The sequence below is a fragment of the Solenopsis invicta genome, chromosome 1 (genome assembly GCF_016802725.1).
Source record: "Solenopsis invicta isolate M01_SB chromosome 1, UNIL_Sinv_3.0, whole genome shotgun sequence".
Lineage (NCBI taxonomy): Eukaryota > Metazoa > Arthropoda > Insecta > Hymenoptera > Formicidae > Solenopsis > Solenopsis invicta.
This window is the reverse complement of record NC_052664.1, coordinates 28,425,414-28,446,962: the sequence shown is the minus strand read 5'-3', so window position 1 is coordinate 28,446,962 and position 21,549 is coordinate 28,425,414. Positions and strand designations below refer to the sequence as shown.

The 21,549-nt window shown below is 35.8% G+C and overlaps 1 protein-coding gene across 2 annotated transcripts in view; it reads left to right on the top strand.

Moving 5' to 3' along the window:
• Positions 1–228: 228 nt before the first annotated feature.
• Positions 229–21,549, top strand: part of LOC105203624 — a 336,761-nt gene continuing 315,440 nt past the window's right edge. The window contains exon 1 of one of the 2 annotated variants that reach the window (XM_039456623.1): positions 229–1,245. The gene's annotated coding sequence lies outside the window, so the exon portion shown is untranslated. Of the gene's footprint in view, positions 1,420–21,549 lie in introns of both variants that reach the window. The other variant, XM_026134163.2, reaches the window with a different exon arrangement.

Here is a 21,549-nt window from a genome sequence, read left to right as displayed (position 1 = left end):
GCTCGTGTCGAGGCTTCTACCGGCATTGGAGTCGCTGAGGGTGGTGGTGGATAAAAAGGGAGGTTGGGAGCGCGCCGGTGGAGGTGGGTGACGTCGACAGCTAGCGGCAGTGGTGGTGGTGGTGGTAGTGGCGGCGGCGGCGGCGGCAGCGACGGCAGCGACGGCGGCGGTGGTGGCGGAGGCGGCGGAAGCGGCGGATGGTGGAGGCGGTGATGGTGGTGGTAGTGCAGTGGCGGAAGGTAGTTTCTGGGCGGTGGAGGGCGCGGATCGTCGTCCGCAAAGCCGTGCGTTCACCCCGTGCCGCGACGACAACAGGGCGTCGTTCGTTCTGGTGCGAGCGCCGGGAGTCCGCCGGGGATTTCGCCGTCGAACCTGCGGGTCGAACCGATTGAACCGGTCATCCGGCCGGATGCGCGTACTTGGAATTCTGTGGCCGCGCGCGCGGGGAAGCCGGGCCCCTGCGGACTGCATTTGTGCCGCGTCAAGACGATTCCGTGTTTAGCTCGCGGCGATCGACGTTCGCGATCAGCATCACGTTTCCACCGTCGTGCACCACGTGGCTACCGTCGAACGTGGCGATCCTATCGCGACGCAGCACACCTGGATTCTTGACGTTGGATAGTGGCCGTGTCGCATGTGTCTGTCAGGATTTACGCGAAGACCTGTCCGTGGAAATACGAAAACGGGCGAAAGACCTTGCGGTTAGAGTTTGTCACGGGGTTGTGGTTATGCTCGAGGTTGGATATCGACGAAACAGGCATCTACGCCAAGGGAAACTTGATCAAAGCGCGTCACTTTTGGACGGTGGAAAAGTTCACGCTCAAGGAACAGTGGATGGACAAATTTCGCGTATGACTGATCTCGTATGTCAACGAAGAAAATCGTTACTGTAAAGAACGTCACGTGGTTCTTTGGACGATTTGCGTCAACGAGAGAGAACGTCCGGAAATTACTGAATCATCGTCGCAAATCTATTCGAGCGAAGAATAATTAGACGCAGAATTAACGTGAATGCTAAATCGCTCGGTATCTGATACGATTCTGGGTGTGCACGAATCTAAGTGTACGTCATCGGAGTTACACATTGGAGTTCATTGAAGCGAGTTTCACGTGTCGGCGGAGTGGGTGGATCTGCTAGATGATGACGCGAGGAGCCTTGTGAAGTGAGATATAAGATCATCGGGTTTTGTGAAGTGACGGCAAAATAAGCGCCACAGTGTTAGTGAATCGAGTTTCGACCGTCAGGTCAGTCTCGTCGTCGATTCGCAATTGTCAGGGATTGCCCACGCGATCGACCTATTTTGGATTACCCTGTATAAACGTCGTGGATTCGCGCCCTTCGTCGGTACGACGAGCACGTGAATCGTCCCTTAAAGCGAGAATCGATCGGACCGCTTGCGTACAAAACTTCGTGGACTGGTAAGTTCCACGAAGAGGTCCACGAAAACTCGTTGTGAAGACGAGCGTAAATGGGTCTTACTAATCAGACCCATTTCTCAAGAACTTAACGCGATAAAAAGGAGAGTAATTCTTAAAAAGTTTCTATCTATCTAAAGATTACTAGCTTATCTCTGGAATGAAAACGTTCGTAACATTTTGTTCGCAAACTTTAAGCATAATTGATATTTAAATCTGTTCTGAAGAGGGTTTGATGATATTCTGATTGACAGAATGAAATATTTCTGAAAGACACTTGATAAGTTGACAGTTGAAAAAATGGATAAGGTATAAGTTGTTGAAATTTGAAAGAAGAAATTCTTGAAAGTTTGAGAAAGCACGACTGATACCGTCAATCTGTGTCACTTTTTTCGATGAAGAAGAGGTATTGTTCGCCATCGCTAGTCAGTTATTATTAATGATTGGTACTCGTCAGTATTGTTATCTGCCACGTAATAGAGGCTTGATTAAAACTAATAGCTATGTCATTTGTAGAAGATTTTGATATTTTTCAACATTTACCAATAAACATTTATCAAGTGTGCTATGTGTAAAAGAAAAGTTTTAAATTTCATCTATACATAAATCATTAACATTGATAAGATTTTTTGCTCGATATTATTTTAATTATTGTTTAATCCTCTCATAAGTGGGATTAGAGGTATAGATATATTTTTAGCATAAAATTTAGTTAATTACAATTTTAGCGCTTACAAATTTACGTTTTCACAAAGATATTTTAATGCTATTTTAACTTGTTAAAAATTCTACTGAAATTGAATAAAACATTTTTACTTGTTATACATTATAATTTTTTCGTTATAACTCGTTATAATAAAAAATTAACTTTGTACAAAAAATAATTGCAACATTTAATCTTTAGAGGAAGTTTAACGAACTGTAAGTACAATTTAGAAAATCTATCGCAAACTTTTAATTTTGATTACAATTTTTTATGTTACATATTAGTATAATTAATTAGAAGAACGTTGGCAATGTTATCTTTGCAAATAAATTAGTCGGTATTAGTGAAAATATTGTAACGATTGTCATCACTATAATAGCGATACTGTTGCACACAATGCTTAAACACAATTTCGGGCGTTGAGCCCGCGTATCTCGGGCGAGGGTGAGAAAGCTCTTGTTTACGTGAGCATGGAACCACCTCTGCAAGCATTGACGCGTTCAATTAACTACTCGCTAGGATACTCGTGAGCAGTATCGACTTATGGAGTTTCTTCTCTGTGATGGAAGAATATATACGTGTAAAAAGTTTTTGTCTATAAATAAATCATTTCGGTATCGACATATTGCTTCGAAGAATGTGGATAACGAAAACGGATAATCCGGAGGTAGTTCTTTATGAAAATAATGTATGAGATTGCTGCGAAGTCGGAGACGTAAGAAGGAAAGTTGCGCGAAGAAACATGTGCTTGCAGATTCACTCTGCAGTTGTTTGCTTCAATATTTTCCTCAAGTTGTTCGAATTATTTCGCGCATCGCGAAACATATCCTGGATTATCGCTGTAAACGTCAACGTAATAGAAGTCTGAATTTTGATGAGATGTATGTAGAATGCATCGGAGTTTTGAAGAAAATATTGAGAAACCGCTCGGATATCGTGCAAAATTAACAGCTGTTTTATACCCTTTGCTACATCAAACGGTCGACGTTCTCAATATTAATGATTTTCAAATGAGATATTTTCAAATTAGAGACTAGTTAGCGCTTCATTAAAACTAATAGATTTTTATGTTTTTATTAATTATATATTAATTATTTTCTAATAATTATTTTTCGATGAAGAAAATTCAGATTAGAACGACATTGCAAGCGTAACAGAGAACAATTAATTCATAAAACGGAGTATGAAATATTTATAAAACATTCGTACCTATTTTGTTGAAATGAGTCGAGTTATAATTATTGATTTAGACTTCCAGAATATGCTTACACCGATTGTGAGTGAAATTTGCCTTGTTCAATCGGTCGATTCGCTTTACTTCGGGGTGATTACGCTAAATGCTATCGAGAACAGCAATAAGGATTCAAATTGCTAGGATAAAAAAACACGTCTAATGGCGCGTAATTAACTCATCGAACAAAGCGATTATTAGGCGGGAATTATGCGTTTTGCGAAATAATGATATGCACAAGAATGACAACGAGAAATATAGGTTAAATACAAAATACACATGCGTTAATAGAATGTATTTGCTGTGAATTAATACATATGTGCACATACTATATATACACTCAAAGAAAAAGTATTTAATTTTAAAATGTTTTATTTCTGCCACTGTTTTTTTAAATACTTAAAAATGTTTTAGTTTTAAACGGTATTTAGATTTAAAATACTAAAAGGGCATTTAGATTTAAAACTAAAATCTCTAACAGCTGTAAATGTTTTAGTTTTTTAAATCTAAACACTGTTTGAAATTAAAACATTTTTAAATATTTAAAATATTTAAAAAATGGGCAGAAATCAAATATACATTGTAATCAAATATACTTAAAAATTAAACATTTTTTTTTGTACACGTATGTATAAATAAATAATTAATACAAATGAATAAATAAATAAAAATACATATATGTATATAAAAAGAGGTAGGGGGGGAGGAGAGGAGGGATGGGTGATGGGAGAAAAGAGAAAAAAGGAACGAGGAAAGAGAAATAAAGACAATTGCGTTTGGTTTATCGATCGTACATTTCAGGTGCGTGTGAACTTTCGTGCGAGACACGCTTTATTTAAAATCGTCGCGTGTCATACGCCTTCGGAAAGATTTACACTGTTGTTTCAACGAGGCGGGGCCACTGGGTGTATCCCGTGACGGAAAGGAGCATCCGCGCCTTTAATTAAAGCTGTTCGCGCTCGAAGACGTCGTCGGCGAAATTGATTATCCGTAATTGGGGCTTGACGCGAGGTTCTCCCTCGCACGGAATAGCCGTTGGGCTCACAACAGCAGCAACTCGACAGCCTGTATCGGAAGTCGACGTCAATAAGCCTCAGCGCAGCACGCTGCCATACACAGGCGATCGGACGGATTACAATGGCCGGCCGCACACAAAAAGCGATAGCGAAATAGAAACGTGGAAATCGGATGTGGCTGCCCGGTTATACGCTCGCGAATGTATCGATGTCGTTACGTCGCTTCTATGAATACGCGGTCACGAAAAATTCGACAATCTTCTAACGTCAATATGCCGAGTACTCTTAGATAAGGTTTTACTTTTGACATAAACCAGTATTTTCCCTTTGACTCTTAATGGGCTTTTTAAAACATTTATGCCTTAATTCTGCTTGTTACACAAAAAACGGCATTAATAAGCAAGAGAAATAGTTGTGTGTTTTACAAATATATTTATGACTAATAATTTATTTTGAAGAACACTCAAATATTTTAACGTTCGACACGATTCTGCTGGAACAGATCAATAATTTTGCGTAGATCCGTCGTATCTTTGAATTAAACCGAAAACGTCATTGATTAATTTATTATGTATGCGCTTTAATCGGGTAGGCCACGTCGATGTAATGGCTAAAGAGAAATAACGAGATTTATATCAGTTAATAGTTATCATCAATTTATCGACTTTATCATCGTGGTCAATGTGCGTTCGATATTGAGTTTGCAACAGAGGCTTTTCATCGGTGGGTTTAATTTCGTTGATACTACTGTATCTCGACACGGTCGTCGGTCGCCGGTCGCAACGAGAGCATTCGTACTTCAAAAGCGCGAGAAGATAATGGAAGTACGATTTACGAAAGACGCGATCGTTTTTCGACCGGAAATACGCGCGACATGAATCTAGAGATGAGCATGCTCATGTAGATGGCTTCAGACGTATCTGCATATTTTGCGAATGTATCATAATGTTTGGAAGGAGGGAACAGCGCATTTTATCGGCACTGCTGTGAATCGAGAGGAACATCCGATAAAAAGACGATTCGTGTAACACTCGACAGCACTTAATCGACTACGACGTACTTCCTAATACTTTTATCAGTCAGATGTAGATGTTTTAATTGCACGTGTTCGTACATAACGCAAAAGGAGCTTTCAAAAAGCGTCGATGTTTGCGATTATATTGAAATGTGTTTTTCCTTGATAAAAGAGATTTATTTGACAAAAACAATTGGTTAAAAACAATACGTTCCAACGTATAAACCATCTTGATTTAATTGTATTCATATGGCTTTTATTGCATAGAGTGCGATAAATGTGATAAATATATTGAATTTTTATTATTCTCTGTCGAATACGTAGTATTTGAAATAATGATTTATTAAATTGTTTTGGAGGTAGTGTTCATTACGCAACCTCAAAGGTGAGTCTCTCGGTTTCTAAAAAGGGCGCGCGTTTACAATGGTACAAGAGAGATGACATTCTCTCCCGAAATAAGTTTTCTTCCACGTAATGATGTGTCGTCTACTTTCGACCTGCACATTTTTCTAGTTAAAAGAGGCACTGTTTTAAATTAGCCGAAAGCAGCACAGCTGTCTCTCGCCAAAACGAGATGTCGCGTCGCGAAGTCTGTCGAGAGAAAACGTATTATTTCTCCATTTACTCATGTCGTTGCGTTCTTCGTTTTCTACAACCTTCCAGAAACATTCCAGAAGTTTTGTTCTGCCCTACATGTCCCAATGGAACATTTCCAGCACGTTTCACGGAATTTTGATTATAATGTTGCACAGTTGCTTGACCTGCAAATGAAATTTATTGCCGCGAGCACGGCGTGGCAAGCATCTCACAAAGCTCGCGCGAGATCTTTCAAAAAATACGTGACGATATCTTGGGGGAGAAAATACAGCAGCAATTTTCGCGAATAGATAGCTCCTTTCTCTTTACGACGCTCGCGTTCGATGAAATACTCCGCGATTGTATTTGAACTTACTTAAAAATATCTTGTATCGCAAGCACTGCGTTGCTGTTTTTGTGTCATCTCCAAAATGTTTCGGTCTTTATCATTATTGTATGATAAATTGACCAGCGTATTTATTCGCAAACTTTTAGAGAATTCTTCTTTTGAGAATTATATTTCTTTCTCTCACGAAATGCAATCTGTTGGAAAAAATTACAATTTCTTCTGTCGCTTATTCTATTTTTTTTTTCTTGACACTGTTGCTTGTATTCAACAAGCACCAACAAGTATAGGGAATCTTTTTGCGCTTGTAATATGTATACATAATTTCTAAAGTACATTGTAATAAAGTTATCTCGATGCTTCTCTGAAAATTGGATAACTGAAAATTGCTCGTCTCCCGAGAGACGTTTGCGCACGCAATAAAAAGAAATATCGCGTGTCAAGATGTTCAGAAAATTGCAAATCTTCGTTTACGTGTACAAGGATCCGTTTACATGTCATAGAGTCTTCTCGGTCATGTCTTATTCTCCCGCTCGCTTACTCGCGAGGATTCAATTAGAAGACAAGGCCGACGATTCAATATATACCGTGTTCGAATAGCGTGTAAGCGAAGTTAACCGTTCGCTTGAAAAAAAAATATACGGGGTAATAATCCCGCAGCATTTATCCCTTGTTTCCCCGATGCATTACTTTCTCGTTATGGGAGAAGCCGCTATGCCGTATGTATGTTATATCGCGCGAGAAAAGAAAGTGGGAACGGGCGCGTTTCGTGTAGATTTATATTTCGTTTCTCAGTTGCCCAAGTTTCCTGCGGGCAAAGCGTCTTCCGTTTATTCATAGATGGTGCATTATAAAATGCTTCTACGTAAAAACGTATTCTCTTCGCATAGACTTTTGCTCCAGGCATTATTCAATATACATGTAAATTAAGAATCTAGTTTAATATTATCGAAATTAATTTATTAGATAATGAAGATTAATGATAAAGATTTATCACAGAAAAGTTTAAGCGAGCTTTAAGTCTGCCTTTTAAAGTTTCGAGTAACGTGCTTTATAGATGATTATCGACAAATTAATTTATTCATATAATATATATTTGTATAAATGAATTTTTTTTCCTATGTTTAAACAGTCCTATGTTTAAACGTGTTTTAAAAAACAGCATTTATTTCGTTCATTTTTGATGATTTATTTGAAGCCTAATTTGAATACATTGAATAGCTTTGTAAATTTAAAGGCGTCGTACCTTATAAAGCCCCTCTTTACTGCTAGACATCATAATGATGGTACATCCATCTTACGTGACCGTAAGGAGAAAATTGACTCGAAAATTGACTCGCTTCAACGCGCGAATTGACCCATCTGGTAAATTTGTTATTTAATCTTAACGAGTAATTTATTCAAACGAAAGTTCTCTTTAATACGTTGCAATTTTGCTAAAATTTTGTTACAATACCATGTTTACGCGCTCGTGTTCCACCAAAATTTGACTCGGAAATTGTAAATAAACCACTGTAAACGCTTTATTCGAAATGTTGCGAGCGGAGAGAGATTATTTAACAAGCGTCCTTCTCGAGCATTTTGCAAGTACCGTCACGCGTTGTTACCATGTGTTTACTGTCGCTAAGTGGAAAGTTAGTGAAAACCAAAATCACGTTCCGGTTTTCGCAAAAGTGGAGAGTGTCCACTTTTCGTCTCGTTCGTGCAATTTCAGCAGCTGGGCAACTTGTACAGCTACCGTTGAAATCTGATTTCACGTAGACAGTACGTGTTATACGGGCGTGTGTGTCCGTCTTGTACCCGCGAGACACCATAGCGAGCGCGCGTTACACGTACGCTTTCTGTAAAATGTGAAAAATGCGGGAAGGTGGCGGTTTATATCCTAGCTCGATTATTCGCGATATATCCGGAGTTGCGGAGTGGAAAGCGCTTCATCGATCACTCATCCCGCGGGAAGTCCTACAGAAATTTATACGTACACTCTGGTGCATGCTTTGCCAACTGGCATCTACTAGCGTTGATGTATGCGTTTCGTTCCCTCTTACTTGATTCGTATCGCGCTGCTGCTATTGATATTCGCACAGAATGAAAATATTCAACTTCTTGCAAAAGCAAACGATTATTTCACATCATTTCACGCGCATACATTTTATCTTTATTTTTATATTGATTCATCTTTTGCGATATTCATTTCGCGCTTGTCAACTTTATTCGCTGGCTGGCGTGGATGCGACGTTATCGCGCGACTATCTTGAATTTACTAGAATGCGCGAACTACGTGTTTACGGGGAAAGTTTTCGGCCGGTCAGTTGCCCTGGAATAGCCGAGACACAAGGGTAGACAATTGAGGTCAACGTCTAGTATCAAGCGCCGCATAATATATCGTCACCTCTTTAACAAAGTTTATCATTAAATTTGTGTTTTTCTCACGTAATTAATAAAAATATATAGAATTTGTTTTACATTTACAGAGCGTTCGCATCAGTTTACAATAAAATTTTAGAAATTGTGAAGAACGTTTCCTCGTTATCGCAGTTTCTTAATATTCTGAAATATTATCGATGCTACACGGGAACCATTCCATCTCAAGTTTTGAAATAGCATATCTACAAAAGTAAGGGAGGAAAAGCATATCTTAAGGTAAGAAGAAAAGTACATCCCAGAAGAAAAATCCCTCTTTCTACAAGAAATATAATTCGATTATACAAAACCAAAGCTCATTTTTCTGCAAAGTTTTTTTTTCTGTCTCTTGTACATTTTTAATATTTAGATTCTCGGCATGCTTGAATTACGTTTTATTTTATGTAGTTTTATAAAATAAAAAAAGACAATAGTATGGTTTGCAGAATTAACTTACGTAATGCAATATCACAAAAATTTATAATATTACGCAACACCTCCCCCTATACTTGGGTAAATGCAAAAATACATCACAAGCTGCGCTTGTGTGTGTTCAGTCGATATAACTGTGGCTAATTGATATTTTTTCACGCAATGCAGAAAATTGAATTCTGACTTTAGCAACTTCATCAATATTGCCGTGATTGCATTTGCGATCTTAAAAGGTTTTACTTTTTCTTCAACCTTGCACATCATTATTGTAGTTTTCTCTTCTTATCACGAATATAAAATTTGGGCAATAAAGATTTTCGGAGAAATGTTTTATCGTGCAGTTGCATTTATTATGCATTGGCATATATCGTTACGATAAAGTATCGCAGTTTCAAGGTTACTCAGTGTCAACGTTCTTCCTTTCGCATGCCTATTATCGATGAAACGTATAGAACGAGATGCTTTCACCATAAATTAGCATCCCGAGCTCGATGTAGCGAGGGACATTTTGACGCTGCGACACTTTATTCGGCGCATTATCCGTACGGTGTGGTTTTGCTAGATGTTATCGCGAACGTGTCGCCATTAATTGCCAATAATTGATTCATTGCTCGCGCTAGATATTGCTCTTTCTATTTTCATTAGTTCGAGTTAATTGATTTAATTAATCAGTTAGTAGTTCAAATGAACTGAACTCAGCTGGACTCTCGTCAGTCATTAGACTCACATTAGATAGTTAATTATTGCGTTTCATTGAAAGTGGGAAAATGATCAATTTAGAATGATGCAATTTTGCAGCGCGTTTGCACATCTCGATTTTCTTGCATATGCACCTTTAAAAGTTATTTATAATTTGATTGATGAATTTATTTCGTTCCAAAATTTTTTCATGATTTAGAGAAAATTTACTAAATTTTGGCATTTTGATTCATATTTTGAAAGCGCAGGTTGTCCATAAATGTTATCATTATGATATTACAGTGTATAATACTCTGAAAACAATTTTAGTAATTAATAAACGTCTATTAATTAACAGTAAGCGATAAGCATCACTAAACAAGAATAATTGTATAATATGATACAATTATATATGTATAATTTACATATACAGTGCGTGCGTGCGTAGCTAGGTGCGAGAATTTTGAAAGCATGTAAAATTTATTTACGTTATTCAACTAAACAAAATATCATTATTTGCTGATTGAATCATCGTGCAAAGTCTATAATAACGGAGAATATTAAAATTATCTTTCATAGTATAATTTATCACGAAATGAATGTATTTTCCAAATAAACCGTTGAATGTTCAAGCACTTAAATTTACAATTGATGCAATTATATTACATTGAACGTGACAACATAAAGGATCTCTAATCCTTCACGCCTGGTTTCCATCGCGTCAATCAAACGCGGTTAAAAATTAAATTAAAACCCGCTCGCACTCGCGCTCCGCGAAATTAAGCCAAGTGCGCGCGGAGAGTGCAGTCTGGTTCGTTGTACGTTTCGCAAACGCCGAAACGGAGCGTTTTATCACGGCTCGATGTAACTTTAGCGTGAAACGAGCACGCGCGCCGATTAGGATATTATCACTATGGCGCCGCGTCGCGCTGCGCCACGCTCGCACCACTGAATCACTCAGTTTACACGGTGCAGCCACGTTTTCGCGGAAACTCCACCTATAAATTAATGATATAGCGAGAGAGGCGTCGCGCACATCGATGGAGAGTACTTTTACCGTGCGATATTTTATCGTTGGAATTCGGGTTTGGTCGATCGCCGGCCGGCCGGCTGACCACTCGGCCGGGTGTGAGCTGTCATTGTCGCGGAAGTAACTGACAAGTTAATTACGCCGTTGTCGCGACGTATTTCGAGGGGGAAAAAAAGAGTAAGAGTATATATCGTTGATGGCTCTTTCATCGCAGCCTATTTTTAATTATGGAAAGATCTGGCTAATTGTCGCGATAAATATTAATAGAAATTTGTGGCACTTAATGATCGAATCGAACGACTTTTTCTATTGATTTTTTTTCATTTATTATTTTGCATGCATCATCGACGCGCGCGGGAAGACATATATTATTTTAAATGTAATGAAATATCGATGGACGTTAGAGATATTTTTTTAGAACGGAAAGATGCAAGGATGCATGATTATTGTAAAATATTTGTAATTTTATTTCTTTATCGATAACTGAAGTTATAAGTAAAAAGTGAAGCAGATACAATACGCCAAAATTACACATACATGTGTAAATATACATTAAGCTCGTACGCAATGTTAAATACGAAATAAATGTAAATAATAAATATAAATATAAATAATTAATAAATATAAATGAAATAGTAGCTTTATTGCTTGTTATGTTAACAAATATAACAATATTGTTATATTTTTTAGTTTAATTTCGATCTATATTCGTTGCTTACATTGTGTTACGTTAGCATTAGCTAGTAAACTAAAATTAATGTAAATATTTCGAATTGCTCGCGCGCGCGTAGCAATATTAATAATCATTATAAACTATTTACAGTAATCTTACAAATTGTTTCCGCTCTTTTAAAATAATTACGCAAGTCGTCTGGTTTCTGTTTTCAATAAAATAGTCATCGCTTGGCTGCTTTTTCTTAGTAATCGATAAATAATGAAAAAGCATCATAATTATTGAACTTACGTTTCCACGAAAAATACGTTTGTGTGTATCGATGTATTTGACTTTTCCGCAAACAATAAGCGCGAGCTTTCCTGCAGATTTTAACTGAGGTATTTCGATGCTTCATTCTATCTTCAAGATTTTAAAGCTCTTAGATTGAAATATCGAGACATTTTATTTTTCAAGGTTGAAAAATAACACTCGAAAGAGTATTTCTGTAACGTCGCATGCTATTGCGTGAAATAGAATAAGATAATGATTAAAATAATATAAGAACTGATCCTCGTGAAGTTTTAACAGCAATATAAAACCGAATACACGTAAACTGAAATGCATATTGGTATTAAAGCGCGTGCCCCAAAAATATTTTTCATCTGTATTTCCGGTATACACGTGTTTGCTACGTTCTGTATTTTTAATGCTACGATAAGACCATTTTTCTCTCCGACTATTTTCCGGATCATTAGCTTTACAATCGGCGCCTTTTTTCGCGATGGCGAATCGAGCCGTGTCGCCGATGTAGGTTCGATAGATAAATTTGCGCCGACGGCGCCGGCAATATCGATGGGTTTCGCGTTTTGCTCTGGGCGGATAAGCGGTAACTGCGATTAGGCCAGGGTTACGCACGCGAATTCACCGATATTTCCGATCTGATGCGATTCAATTTGCCGCGCAATCTGCAGGAACGTCCGTTCTGTTTACTCTGGAATGAATGTCCGATCCGTACAGGAAGCTCGGCAGTTTTCTCTCGTGTTCATTAATTATTTTTAGATATCGTTATCTCCTGCGGCGTTAATTTTTAAACAGGTTATCGTAAACATTTCGATCACGTACGAGACGCAACTCTGCCTTCCGAGGAGGGAGTTGCGTCCCGGGGAAATTTATCTGTTTTATAGATTTTCGCTTAGGGAAGAAATACACGTGATATAGATAAGAGTAGTGGTCTGCATCATTTTAAAATGACGAATAAAGTAATTACACTTTTATCTTTACACTCTGGCGAAACGTGTGGAAGTGAAAAAAAAAATGGTGGAAAAATCGTAACTGTTGCCCCATCAAAGATTTTGATGGAGATTTTGATTGTCAATGCTAGTAGATCGGTTTATATTGCGACGTGTACAGCACGTAAAGGGTGAAACGAGGGCATAGTCGGTTTAACTAAACGAGAATAGTGCAGATTCGTGCGCAGCTGGCGTGACTTGATTCGGAAAACATTTGTTTTGTCAATACGACAAGAGCTTGACCGAACGAGAACGACAGGTTACGGAAAGAATGCCGTCAAATAATACTGATGAAAATATCAAAACGCCGATCGATGCACAAACGACATTCGTGCAGCTTCTGTAGCCGGCACATCCCTATCGTGTTCTCGCGCGCTTCTACGGAAAATTAATTGCTTGTAATTTGAACGTTTTGCAGAAATGGAAAAACAGAGATGAGGAAGAATAGAACAACGAGAGAAAGTAACAGAGAAACATTTCTCGGTCGAGGGGTTCTCGGTCAGTTTTTCGACGTCGTTAATTAACCTCAACAGCTCGTTTTTACTGTGTGTGTAACGCAATTTATCATTCTCTGATATCGGGATGCATGAATACTTAAGTTTTAGTTAAATTGGCTATATTGTGATTCTTAAGTTCATATCAAATATGAAAATGGTGATATAGGATAATTAATACAATTTCTTGAGGTCTTTTCTATTTTTGTATGCGTGTAAAAGGAACTTTATTGTAACGTAAAAGACGTATCTTTTCACAAATAAACCATTTTAATTTCAAATCTTTAAAGATATGAAAATATCAAAGAGAAAATATTTTAAAAATCTATTGTATATACAGAAGTAGATTTATGTTCGGAAAGTTTTCTGTAACTTGATCACAGAATATCTTTGTTGTTTTAAATGATACAAAGAAAAAATACCAAGGGAAAATGTTATTTGTTTCAAAAGGGCAAATATTATAATAAACAATTTTTTCCATTCTTATTATTTTACGAACCTTTAAGATTATAAACAATTTTTTTTAAGATGATAACATATTTTCTTTAACGTAGTAATGTAATTTATAAAAAAACAATTTTTAATTATGCAGAACATGTTGACTTTAAGATGACTTTAACATTAAAAAAATTAAAGTGTGATTATATGATTAAATTTTTTTTATTAACTACATTAGTACGTTAACGAAAATATGTTATCTCATTAAAAAAATGTTGATAATTTTTAAATGATTGGGGAAATACTTTGTATATAAATAATTTGTTAAGACACAAAATCTTGACGTTATGATATTAATTGTTAACAAATGAACAAAACGTTAGCGTCAATTTTACATTTTATCGAAATGATATCTAATGACTTTCGTTAAAATACACAGTTTAGGATCAGACATAAACACATTTGGTTCTGAGGAAACATAGGTTGCAGCATGCTGCAAACAAGGGTGTAGCGTTTCGAGAGCACAACGCGTCAGCCGTTATCATTAAATAATCATGTTGGCATAGTCAGATGGCAATGCGATTCCCCTGCTGCTCCGGTAGTAATAGATGTCGGTATAAACTTCCGATGAACTACCTCTGGACCTCTGGTTACTCGCGGACAGAATCGTCTCAGGTTTATAACATATGCAATGGTTATGACTGCACACGAAATATGGTCAGTGCATCCCAGTTGAATAATATCGCAATTTTAACCCTTGCCCGACGAAACTCAACTATAATAAAATTGGCTTCTTCATATATATATATTGCGTAATGTCACTGTATTTAAAATTGTAAGTAGTATAGGCAGTTGCAGGCTGGACGAGATATAAGATTTTCTAAAACCACGATAGATATTACAGAAATTATTTACATTTCATGAAAATACATGCTTTGAGATTTTCACTAGATATGATTTACTTTTTAAAATCAGCAGTATAAAGACGTCGTTGTGTCTCAGTTTATGTCCGAATGCATTTTACTTCTTGACTTTGCATCTGTGTGTATATAAACGTTTTCACAGAACATCATAAATGTAATTTATCTTTTTTTTCCCGGAAATACAAAAGTTGTTACGATATAGCAAATTTAATTATTTTTTGTTGTTACAAAAAATTAATAAAATATATCAAAAATGATTAAAAAGTAAAATTTCAACATCGAGTGTCTACCATAAATGATATTTGGAGTTGGAGCTTTATTTGACATTTTATTCCTCTATACATTTATATAATAAAAGTTATTTCAGAAAAATTAAAATATTTTATATAATGAAAGTGAGTGCGATAAAAAAGTCTTATGCACAAACTTATGCTACATACTTATATAAACTGCTGCTATCGCAATTATTTCATCAAGAATCAAAAGAAATTTTTTAAGTAACATAATATTATTATGCGTCTTTTTTTTCAAAGAACGATTTGCGATAAAATTATTTACTTTCAACTGCTATTCGCAGAACGTGGCGTTAACGATGCAAACAAACTATTCGCGTAGAATTCTTGGAAATGCATCTGTCGCGAGATTGTGGACACACTGAAAATTGGTATTAAGCTGTCCATGCATCAAATTCTGTCTGCAGAATTGAGCTTGACCCGACGTGAATACCAAGTAGACGTGGTCCAGCTACGAAACGGTCAAAGACGGATGTTCGCACGCATTTGTCGTGAATTCCAGGCTTCCCATTTCCCATTCCATCTCAGAATTTGGAGGAAATTCTGTACCTGCCCGTCATAGAGAATAATTGTCTATTATTGTCCTCCGTGAAATTTTCGCGTTTCATAAACTATCTCGTATTTCAATTAATTCTTCTATCATCTATTTTCTCCGGATGATTTGCCAATTGCGACTCTATAATGTTTCGTGGATGCAACGTATGCATTTATGTTTATTGATACTTGTCGATAAAGATGGTTACGGACTACATTAATTTTGCAACAATTAATCAAAATTTTACGGTAAATTGAAGGCTAACGGCGATTAATGCTTTGTTTAATTTTTAATGATTTTCTCTGTTCCTGAACAGTATGTTCCATTATGAACTCGAGAGCGATTTTATAATTAGTGAGGTAAAACGGAAAATGCTGCGCGCGGCGCAAAAATTACGTCGCGCGTGTTCACTCGACAAGATAATAAGGACTGTATGTAATTATACATATGGCACTGCATAAATAATTCATAATAGGATGTACCACATGTATAATTTATTATCACCACGACTAATATCTCACCGTCAACGACTGTGTCGTATTTAATATGAGTGAATATCGATTTATCTGATTAAATGTTCTATTGTAATGCAACAAGCAACCGAAAGAAATGCCTTCACCATATAAAATCAAAAGTTGGAAATCACGTATTGTTTTAATTCGATAATGATACGTATGCTAACCGGAAAGAATAAAAAAGATGGTATATCGTATATTAGGCTTTGCGTATACAGAAATATATATTATGAATAAAAATTACAAGTTTACAGTCAGTTTTTAATTTCTTTAATAAACGTAACGCACAATGGATATAAATAAAATGTAAGGACTAAATGTGTGGTATGAAATACAATGCGAGTTATTATTTATTTCTCTATATAGTGTTTATTGAGGAAACTACTTTTAAAATTTCAATTCTTATTTTAAATATCTAATATTCTTTTATTTTGTGCAGGTCCTTGCTTTATAAATCTTTTCAGATTTCTTTTTCACTCGATTTTAGTCGTTTAGACCTGTTCGGAATAAACACGCGTATCGGTCGTACGCTGTGATATATCAAAGCACGAAATACTTTACGCGTCGATGAATTTTCTTTCTTCTGTTACTTTTGCCTCTCTGTGCTCCTTCATATTCACGGCCTTTTGTCTCAAGTCGGAAACGCAGCCGCGCTTCTGTGATACAAACAGAGAAAAGTCCGACGTAAAACACCCTCCGGATGAGCTTTTATATATACATTTCATCTGAAACTCAGTTCTCATTTCTCTATAAGTGAGTCGTGCGTGTACGTACCACAGTACCAGGATCAGAATAATAACAACAACTAGATCAGGGATTTCGAATAACATTAAGCAAATTTCCACAAATAACAAGTCAAATCATTATTTAACAATTGAGTCATGCTTATAAATATCGATTTATTCAATGAGGGATGTATCAAAGATTTAAAAATTTTATAAATTGTTTTAATTATTGAGTATTCGTGTAAAATTTGAACATAATTTTCTTATTGGTTTATATAAAAGTTATTTAATTCGTTTGTTTATTCTTAGTAAAGCCGTGTTTTATAGTATTTGCTTTGATGAGAAAGTAGCATTAAATAATTTTTTTTGTATATTAATAAAACTGTAATTAATACTTGTACAAAAGTTTACTTGAATCCACTTATTTATTTAAAAGTTATTTATCTAAAAGCAAAATAAGATTGTTTTTGCTACATGAATCATTATAAGTCAAACTTTTTATTTTTTTTACAGCTTGTTTCAGGAATATAAAACTGAATAGTCATGATCAAAATTTTATGTTGAATACGAAAAGAAACGAATAAATTTAAAAAGCCTGTAGTTTTTAAATTTTGATCACTTTTAGCTGGTATTGTAGAGCCAAAACGTCTTTGAGTTTTTTATAATGAAACGAATAATTGGAAGAATGATTGCTAGTTTTACAGAGTGATGCACATTTTTAATGTATGATTTATTAGACTTATCATTGCGACAATAGTTTCATGCTCGTGTTATAAATCACAGAATAATTAAAGGCCATTGACGAGCTAATCAGTTGTTATTTAAATAATTTATCAAAATTTTTAACAAAATTGTTAATGTTACGGCTGAAGAAAGTCAAGTCAGACCGAAACGTAGCGTATCCGCAATTTTATTAAACATTTTAATAAACCATTTAAATGATTAGCTCGTCAATGGCTTTTAATTATTCTGTTATTATTGCGAATTTTGCAAGTTGTATTTTGGTAACGTAATGCATATTAGTACAGAATATAAATAATTGTTCATCATGTATCTATGATGAACGCGGAAAGTTCGACTGACATTAATGCGTTTGGTACCGTACAGTTGAGTTGTTTTGCGAAAAGCAAATGTTTTCCTAGCGGTTCGTTCCTATTCGTCCAACCGTTTTGAGTTCTTTCAAAGAGATTTAACTAACCAAGTTATATCATGTATGATACTGATGTACATACATACATTTATTTAAAAATATCTGATAATGTTGTTTTTCTCTAACGCGAAACTGCATTTTCATGTTTTATAACTTCGAGTCATTATTGCGATGGATAAATATTCTCTTCAAATGGAAGTTGCGCTAACGTATTATGTTCCGATGAAAATTTTATATAAAAAGTTAAATATTTTTTATTTGCATAACTGCATGCTTTGTTATGTGAAAATGTTATGAATTTTTTAAACTTTAGACACACAAAAAATGAATATTATTATAGGATTATTATTAAATAATGCAAATCGAGTTATTTATAGATGCAATTTTTAATTTTGTTTATTATGATGCGATTGAACCTTGACATTTTTTAACTGCTATTGGGATTTGTTGCATACGTAATGACATAATAATTCATGGTATTACGCGTTAAAGACGTAATATACAAGGTGTTCCAAAATTTGTGAATTAAAATATGACAAGAAAATTTTCCAAAAGTTAAGTAAAATGGTTTGCAAAATTTTATTTCAAACAGTTTTTGAGATATAAGGTTTTAAACTGTCCAATCACAAACGACATTTAGACAGTCTTTTGTCTATTAATCGCGCTTGCGGTATTATTAGTGATCGCATAATGGATGACCGTATAAACTCATTTTTGATTAACTATTGGTTTTGGCCCTTATATCTTAAATACTACTAACTGCTTGAAATAAAAAATTATAAATAACCATTTTACTTAATTTTTCAAAAACTTTTCTGCTATAGTATTTTGATTTGCGAATTTCGGGATATAATGACTAAATATAAAATATTGCATAATAGATATTCTGCTTTTGATCCATTATTTATATTCTTGTTTTGAAAATGCGATTTGGAAAACGTTGATAATTATGATGCATGAGGTAGGGAACTGATGAAATCGTGAGGTATGTAGATTATCGGTAGCAAGGCCGACAAGGCCGGTATAATTAGTCCAGTGCCGCTTCGTGTTTCGCTCGGCCCCGTTGTTCTCGCGATGCGATCTTCCATTCTAATCGCATATTCTATCGTGAACATCTATGTCATTTGCTAATAAATATACAGCAACGCGACGCAACGCGACGCGATGCGGGGCAATAGTTGCAGGCTGTAGCGGCAAGCTACCGGATTTGCGATTAACGACCGGCAATGTATCGCGGTGCACAAATATCGCATCTGCCGGGTGGAGATTCTATTAGCGAAACGCCGCGTCGTTGATTAGAAGCAAGGGTTTAAGGCAAAATAATGCACTTGCGCAGACGATTGAGTCCGTCGATTGATTATTCCGAATTAAGTAGCATAAATTTTTCCCTGAATTCAAAGACTGCATAAATCTAAAATTTAAATGCATTAACTTATTCCACGTACTATGTACAATATTTTCAAAAGGGGCATAAGAAAGTCATCACGTTTATTCTTGGAGAGATATAACAATGCAAACTTTCTTTTTATGTTCTTATTCAACTCTCATAAATTATGCTTAAAGTCGAGGCAAGAAAATACCTTAATCTTCATTTTTATTACCTTAACAGAAGTTTTAAAAAAAAAACTGCTCGTTTGCACAAATTTAGTTTGAGAAACAGTTTCACCATAATATTACATATATGTATTACATATTAAAGGCTTGTTACAGAATTCGCAATCAACTTCTTTTTTGTTACGTATGTCCCTACCAAACTATTAAAAATTACTATAATTAAAGAGTAACATTAGAAATATTTGCAACGATCAATTTGGCTTTACAATGATGACTTGAAAGATTACCGCTCAATAATTCGCTTATTATTTCATGTAATGTTTATGTAAAGTGGATAATGCGTTAATGTTATGAGACGACTGTTAGTTATGACCCGCTTGGATAGGTCATGACCGTGATTGGGACTGGTGAATTTATGTCCTACAATTTATCACTTCGTGCAAACATCTGTTTAATATCACCCGCATATGTCAGCCGTCGACAAATTATTTCCCTCGAATTTGCACAAATTATTCTGCGAAATCAAGCTCCGTCCTGAAGTTTAAAACGCGATGCTCACAAAACTCGTGAGTTCGTTAAACGCGAGTTCGAAAAACAATCGTAACAGATAAACAGTCGTAAATTTTGCATTCAACACTTCCCAACGCTGCTGCAACAAAATCCCTTCGTTTAAAATTTATCTTCGCAGTAGTTTGCAGGAAAGATTTATGTTACTATCTCGCGCTTCGCTTTACTCTTCTCTGTTTTAAGAAACGCGCTACCACCGCATAATTAGTCATGTATAATTCTTCGCAATGCTTTCAGAACAGAACAACTGTTTCAGAATCGTGGTAGGTAAACAATTGCGGGTTTATGGAACTATTACATGATATTTTTATGCTATATTAATTTCACGTTACATCACTATTATCCATTCGTAAATGCATTCGTATTGACGTAGTAACCATGCAAAATTTAACGAACCGCGGGATGTAATTACCATTGAATTTGATATGGTCTGCATCTAACGCAGTTCGATAATGAATTAATCAACTCACCGACCAGAATGTCAATTTAAGTTCCGACGTCCTAGATCCGCAATTTTCTTATTCACTGGTAAAAACTGTTTCAGAGTTACGTGCAAACACAATAGCATTAAAATTCAAAGGAATTTTTATTTCCATTTCTAAGGAACTAAAAGAAATTACATTTCTAAAGAATGATTTTCAAATGCGTTTAACTTCTCGGTACATCTTCTATCTCTGACTCAATTCTTGTCGGTAACAACGTTTCTAAGTAATTTTTAATAAAAGAGGAAACGTATTTTTTTATTAGTAAGATTTATTTTTTGATACGTATTGATGACTTACCGACGTTAGCAAAGGGAAAATTTTTGTACGTGAGCAATCGGAGCGAGTAATGGCCAAGAGTGGTAATGCACTCGACAGACACCCACTGCTTCGCATGCAACGTTCCCCTGCGGGGGATTGAGTCTCGCTCAGGGGCGCTGTCCCCTCTAACCCCTTTCGAATCTGCATGAAATTAACGCAAAGTTTACCGACCGAACCCTACTCAGCTCCTAAACAAAGTTTTCGAAGAGCTTACGGGGCTACGAGGATAAGGGTGACTCCGACGTTGCCGCATTCACATATGTATATATACATATATAATCATATACATACATCTAAGAGTTAAATGTAGGAGTGCAATAATCTTGTTAGAGAGTATGTTAGATTCAAGGAGTCATATTGAGGTCCGATTGATGCCGCGAATTGCTGAGATTCCGAATCGTTCAACTCAGACAATGGTGGGCATTTAGACATAATATGAATATAATTTTGTCCATAAATCGGTTAACAATTATTAAGGAACTTTCATTCCACGTACTTACTCTGATCTATCTTATTATTTCGAAAATTTGTGCAATAGGTTTCCGCTTTTGTCGTAAATTTGTAAATTCCAACTTTACTAATTGAATTTTGTCAACTATTTATTCCGAATCATATCAATTCAATTTGTGAATACCATTACAGCATTATGATATTCACATTTCGTTCAGATTAAACACATCACGACTTTTATAATAAAAATATACGCGGTGCACAAACTTATTAGTTATATATCAGTTTATATTATAATCTATTATAATCTTC